At 32.2% G+C, this 13,529-nt stretch overlaps 1 long non-coding RNA gene and 1 pseudogene across 1 annotated transcript; one reads left to right on the plus strand and one right to left on the minus strand.

Moving 5' to 3' along the window:
* Window positions 1–892: 892 nt before the first annotated feature.
* On the minus strand, window positions 893–8,711 carry LOC128174787 (N-lysine methyltransferase KMT5A-like; annotated as a pseudogene).
* A 1,302-nt stretch (window positions 8,712–10,013) lies between these two features.
* On the plus strand, window positions 10,014–13,393 carry LOC128172920 (uncharacterized). Its single transcript, XR_008242385.1, has 4 exons — window positions 10,014–10,837; window positions 12,079–12,256; window positions 12,509–12,661; window positions 12,788–13,393. It is a non-coding gene; the product is annotated as an uncharacterized LOC128172920 (long non-coding RNA).
* Window positions 13,394–13,529: the final 136 nt, after the last annotated feature.

Consider the following 13,529-nt stretch of genomic DNA (forward strand, 5'->3'; position numbering starts at 1 on the left):
TTTAGATGTTTCTGATTAAGGTCATATGCCCAAAAAACTTTCACTTGCTCTAAAAACTTTAACCTCCTTCAGCATTTAAAATTGATGGGTCAAATTCAGCATTCAAGCATGTCAGCTGTAAATGTATCATAAGATGTCATCCATGCAAGTTTAGTAAAGTAATGACTAGTAATAACTTAATAAGACCATCAAAGATTGATAAAATAACAGGAATAAGTTAACAAAACATAGAAATACAGCAACAAATAATAATGTTGTCAACTAAATGCAGATAAAACAATAACTTGAATAAGTTATCAAAACATAGAAATAGAGCAACTGATAATTATTTTATCAACTAAATGCAGATTAATGTTGGTGTAAAGCCTTCAAATAATACAACAATAAAACAAGGAATTTTCCAATTACCATAGATATACAAATCAGGTATAATTTTTTCCTAAAAGAAAAGGATGAATATTAAATTGATAATTGGCAAGACTTAACCATTAATTTTATTGATAAATATTAAGACTGTTAAAGTCCTATAACACACCTGGCCATGTAGACAAATTAAAAACTGCTTAATTATTGACATGGTATGATAATTTGTCTGCATGGCCTGGTGAGTTATAGGGTAGGACCAAAGATATCCTTAAATAAGCTTTTATTTACATTCATTTTTATGTTTATTTGTAATGAAATATTCTTGTATCACACTAAAAAGTCATTATACACGCTCCTTGTCAGAAATATGAATAACAAATGGAGCAGCAATAAAAAATGGTTAACAGTGTGCTTCTGCTGCTAAAAACATTGCCTAGAAAATTCTTTTTAAGATTGAATTTTTATGATTTAACAATTATTTTTCAAAAGTATGTATCAAATTGGTTATGTAACTTTGAATGCTTCATTTAATCTTACAATAAGAAATATATTCAAAACTTTTAACGTTCACTTGTGCTCGTACGCCGTGTCAGATTTGACATTATTAATCAAAGTACTGAAGTACTGACGGGAGTTGATTTTATCGATTATCATTTATTAAAAATCATCGATATGTGATTTTGCATGGCAAGTAGTATCAGGAATCGAAATATTTCTGAGAAATTGTATGGATTTAGGCAAGATTACACTCTTGTCTTGTTCAACCAAACGCTCGGCTGTCTCCGTTTATTTCCGACAAACAAGAGAGACTCTGTTTTGTCGGATATTAACGGAGACAGCCAAGCGTCTGGTTGAACGAGACTACATTGAACTCTAGCGTGGGAATACATACGACTTTAAAATAAAAAATATCTAAATTGTTTGTACAATTTATAAATCTTATTATTTTCATGGTATTAATAAATAAGTTTTCCTGAAAAACAATGCTTCAGAATACATAGCATCGAATTTATTTCGATTATTTTCAAGAACTAAGTGTCGTCAGCGGTATTGATTTGTGCTTAGGTCCAAACACTGTTTCACTTTCGTTTTGCCCGAGTAAGTGCATAGGAGAGTTGATTAAAATCAACTCCCAAAAATTTAATGTTACAGATTTCCAATGCAAACATAAGGAAAAAATAACATAAACTGGCATATGAGAACTTTGGCATTTTGTTAATTCTTGCCTTAATATTCTAAACTAAAAGTTTCAAATATTTACAGAATCTTTTTTTTTTTTTAATAATAAACCATTTCTGCACTGAAAATGGGGTATATAATGTAACTTTGAATGCTTTCATCATCCAAAATTTTGGTAAATAGCTGTAATTATACCCTATCTAAACTGTACAACTGTACATCACATCCCTTCTCCAAAATTATTACAGTCAATGCACATTTTGCACAAAATACAACCAGCCAAAAAAGCATAGTGCCTGTCCAGCAAAAACATCTCTAAATCAAATAAGATGATACTATTCATTAAGCTAATAAGATTTTATCGTTTAATCTTAATTTAACAGGCGTTTATCACACTCCTAGTTGAAATATTGACTAACAGACATTGCATTACCTTAATTAAAATTCTTCATAATAAATAAAAAATAATGCATTTTAAAATTAAGTTTCAAAATAAACAGAACATGCCTTATTTCTCCACCAAAGATTTTTGTCATCTCCATATGGATAAGACAATTCTTCACCTACTCCTATGTCTTTGTAGCAAAAAGACATAGTTTCGGCCTCCCATCGATATCCAGTAGTTTCATTCTGGCGTTTGCGTCCTTCACATTGTTGTCGTTCACATACTGACAAATATGTTCAACACAAGATGCAGCATCAATGCTGAAATAAAGAGCAAAATGAAAGCATCATAATAACTATATAAATATATTTATATACATCATTAACGTAGTAAATTACTTATATACATGTATAACTTTTTTGGGCAACTTTTATCGATATGAAAAATGAAGATACTGTGATAAGTAAATAGTCATCGATATTGATTTTCATATTTTAAGTGAAAATCAGTTTAAAGGGTAGAGTAATGACCCTTTAAATTCAACTTGTTATTTGATATTGCATTACAAGAACTCTCGATTTTAATAAATTTATGGATCAACTCAACAACGAAAACTAAAATATTGGTATTCAATGAATATTGATGAATCTACAGTAACTTACCAGTATTGCTTTCCTTTATAAAAAAAAGAAACATCATGTTACAATCCAGCTTCTTGGAACAAACAGCAGCTTCTTCTGGTGAAATATTTTCACCGAAATATTCCAGCAAAAACTCTCCTTTTTTGAACTGTTCTTTTGCAAAAACACCAAAACCTTAGGATGATAATGAATAACATATTTTGAGTGTTTCAATTTCTTCCTTTCAACTTAGCGTCATTTTGGCTTTTCTTAAAAAAGATATTTAAGAAAATTAAATAAAGAATTTCTTAAGAAAGTTAATCTAGTATTTACACCAATGTAAATTATGCATATCAATTGAAAATTTGTTATGCTTTGTCTATAACCAAGCCCCACCCCTAAACAGAAAACCATTCTATACTTTCAACAATATGTGTCACATACAGTACCCGCAACATTATTTTTTACAAGATAAACGATAGGATACACGCACGATAGGATAGGATTAACGCACAATAGAGCAGGATACACGCACGATATGATAGGATTGATGCACGATAGGAAAGGATAAATGATGTTCAGGATAATCTCATTATCCAGTGAGTATATACAATATTCACACTAAACCTGATGATTGCATACTTTGATAAACAAAAGGTACGAAGCAATTAAGTTATAAGCAGAATTTCTATTTTATTTTCAAACGAAATGTATTGCTAAATATAGATGCCTCATTTGAAATAAATACACTGAAAATATAATTGAGGTGGGCTAAAATTATCTGTATTGTACATATACACTAGTGTTGTTTAAGTTACCTATCAGCCAATCGCGGAACAGCTCAGCCTGATGAAAATTCACACGGAAAATAGTGGCCTAGAATAAAATTCAATCTTGTTCTGAATTATTATAAAATCTATTATTAATATAATTATTTTTTTAAAGATTATTGCATAAAATATGTACATCGCGTAACGTACAAGTTGTGTGAAGCAGTAAGACACTCTCCGCGTACGATTTAATAAATTAAATGTACGGGTAAATAATATGTTACCACGTTCCTTTAAATTTTGACTGCTCATATTACTCATTTATCTCCATTTTGTAGAGATGATTATATTTGTTTATTTCTTTTTAAAATATCTTTGAAATAAAGTAATTGCCTACAGATAACTCAATATTGTTTATCTGATTGAGTGCTTTATCTAGTTGTGCATTATTATTCGATGAATTATCGTTTGCGGCTTACTGAACGACTTTTAACTTGAATATAAAATCACTTTCCCACGAAAAGGCAGCATACGATTCACACGATAGGATAAACGAAAATACTGATAAATGATAATTCTGATAGGATTAACGCATGATAGGATAGGACTAACGCACGATAGAACAATATACACGCACGATACGATAGGATTAACGCACAATAGGATAGAATAGGATTGTAAAAAATAACGTTGCGGGTAGCTCACCTGAGCAACAGTGTCTCCAGATAGAAGTATATATTGGTAATTTGCTTATGAACCAATGAAATGCTTAAATACACAGCTTCATTCAGGTGAACTAAATATGTATTGTATAACCTCAAATTTACCTTCGAAATCAGAAATGTATTTAACTTGAAATCCGTCTTTATCTAGACCAGACCGAATATAAAATTTTAGCACCCTCCTCTGGTGACAGTCGCCTTCTCTAGAAAAAAAATTATGTAGAAGAACATTATTAAGTAATTTTTGAACAAATAGTGTGATGCTGGCTAAAAGAAGAATTGCTAATTTCAGACAAAATTGTGAATTTGCCATTTTGAATCAAGATTATGGTGTGGTTGTTTATAAACCCACACCACTGGGGATCTTCTGACTTTTCTGTATCTGTCTTAGTCAAAATATCTTAGCTATAGAAACACCTAAAGCCTAAAAAAAAATAGGTTTGTTTCCGCTTTCAGGCTGAAAAAAATTAGGGTCGGTCGGTCGGCTTTTTTTTTTTTTCAATCTTTTTTTTTTCCCTCTCCATCTGTTCAATTGTGCATATTAAACCATTTATCTATTAAACTGGGTAAGATAAAAAAAAAACAAGTATTTGTTGTCATTATTTAAATGATGTGATGAACTTTTTCCCCGGCTGGTGGGAACATTTCTCGAGCTCAACTGGCACGACATGTGCTGCCATTTGTAAATAACAAACATCTACACAACACTGATGACATCTCAATAAGTTCTATAAGCGTTTTTACGACTTAAATTTGGAGGACACAATAAATTTTTAAATCGGATAAAAACGAAATTTTAACAAAAAACGGATATAAACGGAAATTTACGAAAAAACTCGAAAAAATTTTTTGGGTCGGCGGGTTTAAGTTAGGGTCGGTCGGGAAAGCGGAAACAAACCTATTTTTTTTTTTTTTAGGCCTAATATGCCAGTCATGTTATGTTGAATGATGTTTTACTGAAATAATGCAATTTTACTTCTGCTGCAAATATTTTTTTCTTTTCATACTATATTCAATATTGGCATTTTTGGTGATGCTACTTTTTAATTCAATTCAACAATGTGTCAAAAATTTATTTGTAAAAAATTTCATCCGGCACGTTCTCCAGACAAAAAATTAACCAATAAGCTTATATTGTGTCTAGTGATATTTACTCTATTGCAATATTATATTCATCTGTTATTTCATATCACTAATTAAGCTACAATATGCTTTTCCAATTTAATTACCATTAAACAGGAATTTATAGATATCGACAGGAAGACATATTTGTTTTCTTTTTACACAATTTAGTTTAATAAATAAAAAAATGTGTTATTATGCATATTGTGCAGTAAAGACCAACAAACTCTCTCTCTCTCTCTCTCTCTCTCTCTCTCTCTCTCTCTCTCTCTCTCTCTCTCTCTCATGCTTTAAATGTTGACAAAGCATCAGAAAGCGACTTAACACCAACATCATGCTTTTAAAGGAAATACAACAATATTCTTCTCGTAGGCAATTCTCAGGAGAGTTTTTAAAACGCCAGAGGACACTAAACCAACATTAACTCTGACTACTCAATAACTTTTTATAAAAGGAAATAACTCTAACTGTAATGGACAGTAATTTGAATTTACACCGAAATATCTCTGAATTATCGAATCTAAGAATCTCACAACAGCTATCAAATGAGGACATTTCTTCAGAGTTGGATAGGTGTTTGTAACCTGCCTTTATTTGAATGACTACATTTGGTGAAATAAGATTTTGAGGATTCCATTGGTTTCCTTAAATTCCAGTTATTAGTGACTGTACATGATTCTCCTCAAACCGAAATGACCCGTTTAGTGAAATGCGAACTGTAAACAACATGTTGACAAACCAAGAGTACTGGCTACGTTTCATGTTCTACTTTAAGAAGTTTTAATTCATTTGACTCAATCAGGACAATTTGTTAAAATAAATTCTTGTTTGAATCACTCATTCACTATGCTGTCATGGAAGTTACAATTTTCACAAGTTAATAAAGTAGTTGCAACATTCAATTTCAGTTTAATAAACTTAAGACAAGTTAAGTTATTAATTATCTTAATCCATATAAAAGTGTTTTTAATAACATTAACATGTTAATTTACACCATCTAATAGTTATACAGAGTTGGAGAAATGGCCTAGAAATCCACCAGACATTGTGTCCTATAAATTTTCAAAATTTGCCAGACATCTTGAAAATTATTCAGACAAGGAAATAAAATGACAAAAATACACGTTTAATATGTGAAAACATTTTCATTGTTTATATTTAAAGCCACTCGGCTTAAATTCTGTTTACCGTACTTCAATATGAACAGTTCTAAAATGGTTCTGCAGTGTTTGTTTCGCTGCAGTTTTGTCCAAATTTTGTAATGCCTTCTCATGTTATGTAGAATCTTGGTAAAGTCTAGAGGCTTTATAATCATATATACTGCTGATGTTTAAAAATAAGTTAGAATACCCTTAAATACTGAGCCTAGCAAGGCTTATATAAAGGTAACACGTACCTATATGAGAAAATCATTTTCAAAAATAGAAGTTGAATTAGGGTTTCAAGCATTTCATTGGCGCCGCCATATCGGACGCCATTTTTTTAACAAAGTTAACTCGATCATTAAATGGTTGTTGGTCATTTATGTTTACTACTTTTAACTTCCTCTGAACTTGATACGAACGTCTTATAGACCAATCCACACTTTACAAAAGTTATGTCCCTTGGCCGCCATCTTTGGGGAAAAACCCATATATTTCTCACAGTAGCCTTTGTAGTTTAGAGGGTTGTAACTTCGTCGCTTGACATTAGAAATCCGTTTCCGCTGTGAATTTGGATTGCCCCAAGTTGGGGCAACCCACACATCGAAGGAATAAATTAAATTCCGAGAGATTTCTTTACAAGGCGCCAAAATATTTGGTTGCATAAAGAAGGGAAAAGTTGTGTTTTCCCTTTTGACCTTAGGGTTGACCCCGCAAAGGGGAACAACTTTTGCAAAGTGTGGATTGGACTATTAAATTGATAAATGGAGGAAACCCCCAAATATCAAACAACCAATCTTTGAGTTACTCAATTGAATTTTGTTTTCTATACTGCGTTTCAAAATTTACCAGACACAATGTCCAACGGAGTTCTAACATTTACCGGACAAACATAAAAACAACCACAGATCACCTGCAATCCGGCACATTTCGCCAACTCTGGTAATAGTAAAAATAAAAGATTGAAAACTGTTCACACTGCTCTTTCTCAACGGATATTCTGGACATTTAATTAACATTTGGTGAGTAGATTAAGTATTTTTTATTAGAAAAAAAGCCTAAGAACAGATAGTTGTAGAAATCTAAATAAAGCTAATATTTGTTCAGTTTTTATGTTGGGACATCTTTATTTGATAAACGGGGAAAATGAACTTTTTGGCGACCTGGGGGTAACGGTTTCCATAGAAAATTGTCAATAAAACACCTATTTTTTGATGCACTGGTTTTCTTCCTTTAAGAAATTTATTTAATAATCTTTCTTTGGTCGACATATCAATGCAAAAATTGACCAGAAAACTTCACCACTGCGTGTATTACATTGATGAATGTTTTCCGGTGAATGAACATAGTTTAAATGTCGACAAAAATAATATGTATGTATAATTTTTGCAAATGCCGTGGTAATTTGATAGCCAATGTGGTACTTAGGGATAACAGACCGTATTATTTTCGCACAAATTTATCTCGCATGTAAAATGAGCGATTGTTACGAACATCGAATTCACAATATTACGTCTGCACTCACAATAACTAAAACTCAATGAAAAATCGTTTATGACGCAATATATGGTTGTTTAACTTCATATATACACACTTTATAAGGCGCAAGTAGTGGCTGACCTTGCTATAATTTAACATGCTAAAATACGCTTTTCAACATAATTTAACATGCATAAATTTCTTTAGAGGATGTCACAGTACTGTAGTGAGATTTTTATTTGCTCAAGTTATTTATTGCCATCTATATACTATGTAGCAGGTTTGAAACTAACGGTAGCCCGCTAGCCCGGGACAACTGAAACTTGTGGTCAGGCTACCAAACAAGTCATAAAGGTTGTACTGTGGGGCTACTGAAATTTTAAATACCATACTACCACTGAAAGCAATGTGTTAATATTTTTTTTACAAATTCCCAAATATTTGCTACCGAGATTTTTAAACATCGGTGTGAGATCTACTATGTTATTGTTCGACGTTGTTTTGGTCCGACTTAACAGAGAATGCAAGTGGTGCACCGATGTAGACATTTGATCTGGGAAAAATATGGCATTGCCTGGTGGATGGTTCTACCGCATCTATAGTAACCGGGTGTCAATTTTCTTTAAAGATTTGGCATTATTATGGGTTCTAACTCTTTAAAATCTCTTTATTTTGGAACAATATATGGATTCCCATGATAGAAATCTTGGTACCAGTACTTTTTTTAAAGTAAAAAATTGACAGATGACGTTATGATAAAGTCATTATTTATCAATAACCTGTGGGTGAATTAAATCATATATCCGGTCGCAGCGTTAACATAATATCTCTTTGTTATTGTTTGAAAGGGTATGAAATAAATTGAAATATCTTACCAGGATCCGTTGAAAGTTCCCAAAACTAAAAGGCTCATGGTGGTCTACCATTTCTTTAACGGTATTTCAATAACTCGTACATCAATGAATTCGAATTCTGTTTTAAAACCCAAAGACAAGCAAGCAAGCAATATAAACTGTGCGAGTACGAGACCTTAATCGATCGACAATAATTATTTGAATCAGTAATTTGATTTAATTCATTAATATCAAAGCTATCGACGACAAATTGAGCCCAGCAGCCCTTGGTAAACTTGTGAACTCCAGACCCCCCCCCCCCCCCCCCCAACACACACACCGCGAGTCATACAACGTTAGATATTCTATATTGCAAATTAAATTAAAAAAAAAAACTCACTCATTGGAAAGTTGAAATAACTAGAGCAAAGCTCGTTGCAAAGCAACGAGTGGGTCTTCCGTTAATGTCGGAAGTAAAGCTGAAAGTTCCTGTAAGAAGCAGAGCTCTTTAACCGATAACAAGAGTAACTAAAATAAAAAGATGAAATAAATCGAATTATTCCTGGTACGACTTAACAAAATACGAATGATTTTAAGTACGACTTAACAAAAACCTTTCCGATTTCAAGAACAATTTAACAAAAAAAATCCGAATGTGTTACAGTTCGACTTAACAATTATTTATGGTACGAGTTAATTTTACTTTGAACATTACGCTATCTTTTAAACCTAGGACGCGGAATCAAAATTTCCGGAAAAATCAATTTTTCAACCCCGATATCTCTGTAATGCATCGTCCGATTTTAAAACAGTTTTCAGTGTTCGATTCAGCTTAATAAGCTCTACAAAACACATATTCATTTTTGATTTGATCAGAAAATTCATTTTTTCGAAAAATTTGTTTCACTTCCGGTTTCGACCGGAAGTGACAGATTTTCATTTCCAGCCTTATTACAGAGGTAAATCGATTAAGTTATAAGCATTGAAAATTTCAAGCCTCTATCTTAAAGCGTTTTTGAGAAACGCTGCGGACAAAATGACTTTTTAAAAATTTTAAAAATGACGTAACGTAAAAACGGAAGTGACGTTTTCAAAGAAACTTCACAAACTTTGAGGTATAATAAATGCACATAATCTCTGAAAGTTTCGTCAAAATCAGTTGTAAACTTTTTGAGTTATAAAGCCGAGAAGGAGTCAGAAAAAAAAATAAAAAGTATAATAATAACTAGAGCAAAGCTCGTTGCAAAGCAACGAGTGGGTCTTCCGTTAATGTAGGAAGCAAAGCTGGAAGTTCCTGTAAGAAGCAGAGCTCTTAAACCAAGAACAAGAGTAAATTAAATAAAAAGATGAAAAAAAAATCGAATTATTCCTGGTACGACTTACAGTCAGTTCATGCATATCTTTTACAATTTTATGCTATGATATGGTATGGGATTTGTATGCTATGCTATGAGATTTGTATGCTATGCTATGAGATTTGTATGCTATGCTATGAGAAATTTAAAAGAGATAGTTATGGTATGGTATGGTATGCTATGCTATGGTATGGTATGAGATTTGAAGAAACGCGCCTCCTTTGTATGAAGAGTTCCAAATTTTTGTTTTATCAAAAAGGCAAACAAAATTAAAAAATGAGATATTTTTTATTTTAAACTGTTTTATTTTTGTTTAAAATAGCAGAGTATATTTACAAATCCATCAAATTTATATTGTTGATGCATATACACGTGAAAATTTACAAAAAAATCGTTTTTCGTTTCGTTGAAATCAATCCTAAATTTTACAAAAAGTTGAAAATGGCGGAACAGAGAGGTGCACGATTGTCAGTGGAAACAAAGAGAAGGATTTTAGCAATTAGGAAAGAAGAAAGAAGTCTGGGGAAGATTCGAAGTGTTCTTTGTTTGAGATACGGTGTGAAAGTGAGTAGACAGGGGATTTACATGTTCCTGAAGAAGTGGGATCGCGATCAGACACTTGTGAGGAAAACAAGAGTGCCCGGGATCGGCCAGACGAAACTGAAGGAAATTCACAAAGACCTTATTCAGATGTGGCAAATGGAAAACGATGAACTGACTTGTGGTGAGATGCGAGAGAAACTGAAGGACAGTGTTGGTTTAGACGTGTCACCTGCGCTTATCTCGAAAGTGAGGAAAGACCTAGCATGGCAAGCCAAAACTGGAAATAGGACATGTCAGCTCATTAGTAGGAAAAACGTGAGGGTATGTAAATGTTCGCCGGTATTTCATATGATGTTACATGTATACAAGTATTCCTGTAATGTGTGCGGGTGCGAATTCTTTAATTTATGAAATGCACACGTGTGTTTGCAGTATATGAAACTTTAATGTAAAAATTCCTGTGTATTTTTGTTAGTTTGTAAATTATAGTTGTTCACTAATCAAAGAAGATTAGAATTTTGATCAACAACTGCTTTTATTAGGTCAAGTACAATCACCAGATTTAGCAACTTTACATAGCTTCATTTACCATGTTTACCTACCTGAAATGCTGTGGGTTTATTTATAGCCACCTTTTAGAGATTAAATTGCTTTTTAGTTAGTTTAACAGACAAATAATTGTAAGGAAACTGTTAACCAATATTTGTACATGTACGGTGTAGCTTTAGCAAAAACAGTCAAAACATGCTGATCTTGAGCAGTTTTAAGCAAAATATGCATTTCAATCTATTGTTTGGGTAACAACTATGGTAACTGTATGACACTTGTGTGCAATGAGCCATGGTTTAGTGTGATAATTTCACATTATGTTGATCGAATGATTACCAATCAATCATTTTGTTACTGGTAACCAGAACTGTACTTCTTTGTTATTCCATTTAGATGTAGCTGTTTGGTAACACGTAGACTGTTATACATAGCCTCAAAACTTTCAGAACTTTCGGCCACACCAACTTAATTTCTGACATCCAATGAAAAAAAGTATGAGCGGGCGAGCGATTATACATGTATAATAAAATTATTTTTAATTGTAATGAAAATTTGTAGGCAGTACATTGTGCGGACAGTTATATTTGTCCAGCTTGTTTCTGATTTATATATTAAAACGATTTAAAATATGAGAAATAAATCAAAAATAGAAGAGGAAGTTTATGAACGCACAGGGTCTGATTAAGAAGAAAATGTGGCCTTAACAGCAATTTCGTGAAATAGCATTATTTTCAATAATGATCTTTTCGTGACTGGTTTTCAGATGACAGTTCTAAGTTGAAAGTTACTGCTGCACCTAAGTGTGACTCTTTTGTACGAATGCCCATTTAAGAAAAAAGTATGATTGGGTAACTAAATAAACTAACTTAAGGTAGGTAAATAAAGATATGTAGGTAATGCAAGCTATGTAGCTAAATAAAGTGATTGTACATGACCTATTAATTATGTTGTTTTTACATATTCAAATGTTAGTTTGATTTACATTAATTTATAATCCTGCATTTTACCAACAGGAGAGATTGCAATGGTGTTTGAAAGCTGTTGAAGACAAAGAAGACTTCAAGAATGTGATATTCACCGATGAAACAACAGTAGAAATGTGCTCAGCCGGGAGACTCCACTTTTTTTCAAAAATCTTCGGAGATACAGAAGAAAACATCTAGAAGGAGTCGTCCTAAACATGCTTACAAGGTAAAAAAAATTTCAGTGTTGCAAATATGCTTGTCAAAAAAAGTTTGGGTCATTTTTTAGAAAAACCAGTTTTGATGTAATCAAGTGACACTGAAGAGATTTATGAAACGTCATGTATGCATGTTTAATTGTTATATACATGTATATATTTGTAAATGATTTAATCAATTGTAAAGCTGTAACAGATATAAATATTTATAAAACTGCATTTATTAAACAAAATGATTAATACTGTAAATTATATCCATTAAGGTACACGTTTGGGGAGGTATTTCCTACGAAGGGAGAACAGACATATGCATGTTTACAGGGACAATGGATTCTGTCATATACCAAGGGATAATAGAAAAGAACCTAATCCCTTTTGCAGAGAAGAAATTTCCAAATGGATTTAGAATCTATCAGGTAATTCAATTTTACAAAACAATTGCAAATGTCTTTAATGTAAAACCATTTAGTACTTGTATAATTTCTCTTCTTGATTTCACAACACTATTATGAAAAAAATTATTTTTATGCCATATATTTTAGAATAATGACAGCAAACATGTGTCCAAGTCAACAAAGGAGTGGATGCAACAGAAGAATCTCTTGGACAAGATCATGAAAACACCAGCTTCGTCACCAGATATTAACCCAATTGAAAACGTGTGGGCAGCTATGAAACTATATCTCACAAAGACTGTGAAACCAAAGAAGAAGGAAGAACTTGTTGCTGGGATCAGAGATTTCTGGAATGGCCTTTCCGCTGATGGCTGCCAGAAATTCATTGACCATATTCACAAGGTGATCCCAGCAGTTGTTTTGAACAGTGGGGAACAGTCAGGGTATTAGATGTGCTGTTCTTCATATGATTATGAACTTGAGTGAACATGTCCATCAGGAGAGGATTCTTTGTTTTGATAAAGACACTGCAGGCATATTGAATTAATGTGTACAATATTCAAATTCTTTTGTATGTATTGAGCTGATGATATCACCATGCAATGTCTAACCTTTCATATATATTCTTCTCATATAGTATGTATATATAAAAATGCTTACGTTATTTGATTTTGAGTTTTCTTTCTTTTTTAAGTTTTTTCTTAAATGTGGCTGCTCAAAGTTATTTCTGTGCTTAGCGTCTACTTCAAAATACTAAACCTAAACGGGGGATGTTTATACATATATTAAGGTCAGACACAACTTTAATGTCTTCCATTTTTTTTTAAATAATTCTATCTCCGCAATATGAAGATTTTCACTAAGTAAAATTGTAAAAACATTTTATTTT

This window comes from Crassostrea angulata, chromosome 2 (genome assembly GCF_025612915.1).
Source record: "Crassostrea angulata isolate pt1a10 chromosome 2, ASM2561291v2, whole genome shotgun sequence".
Taxonomy (NCBI): domain Eukaryota; kingdom Metazoa; phylum Mollusca; class Bivalvia; order Ostreida; family Ostreidae; genus Magallana; species Magallana angulata.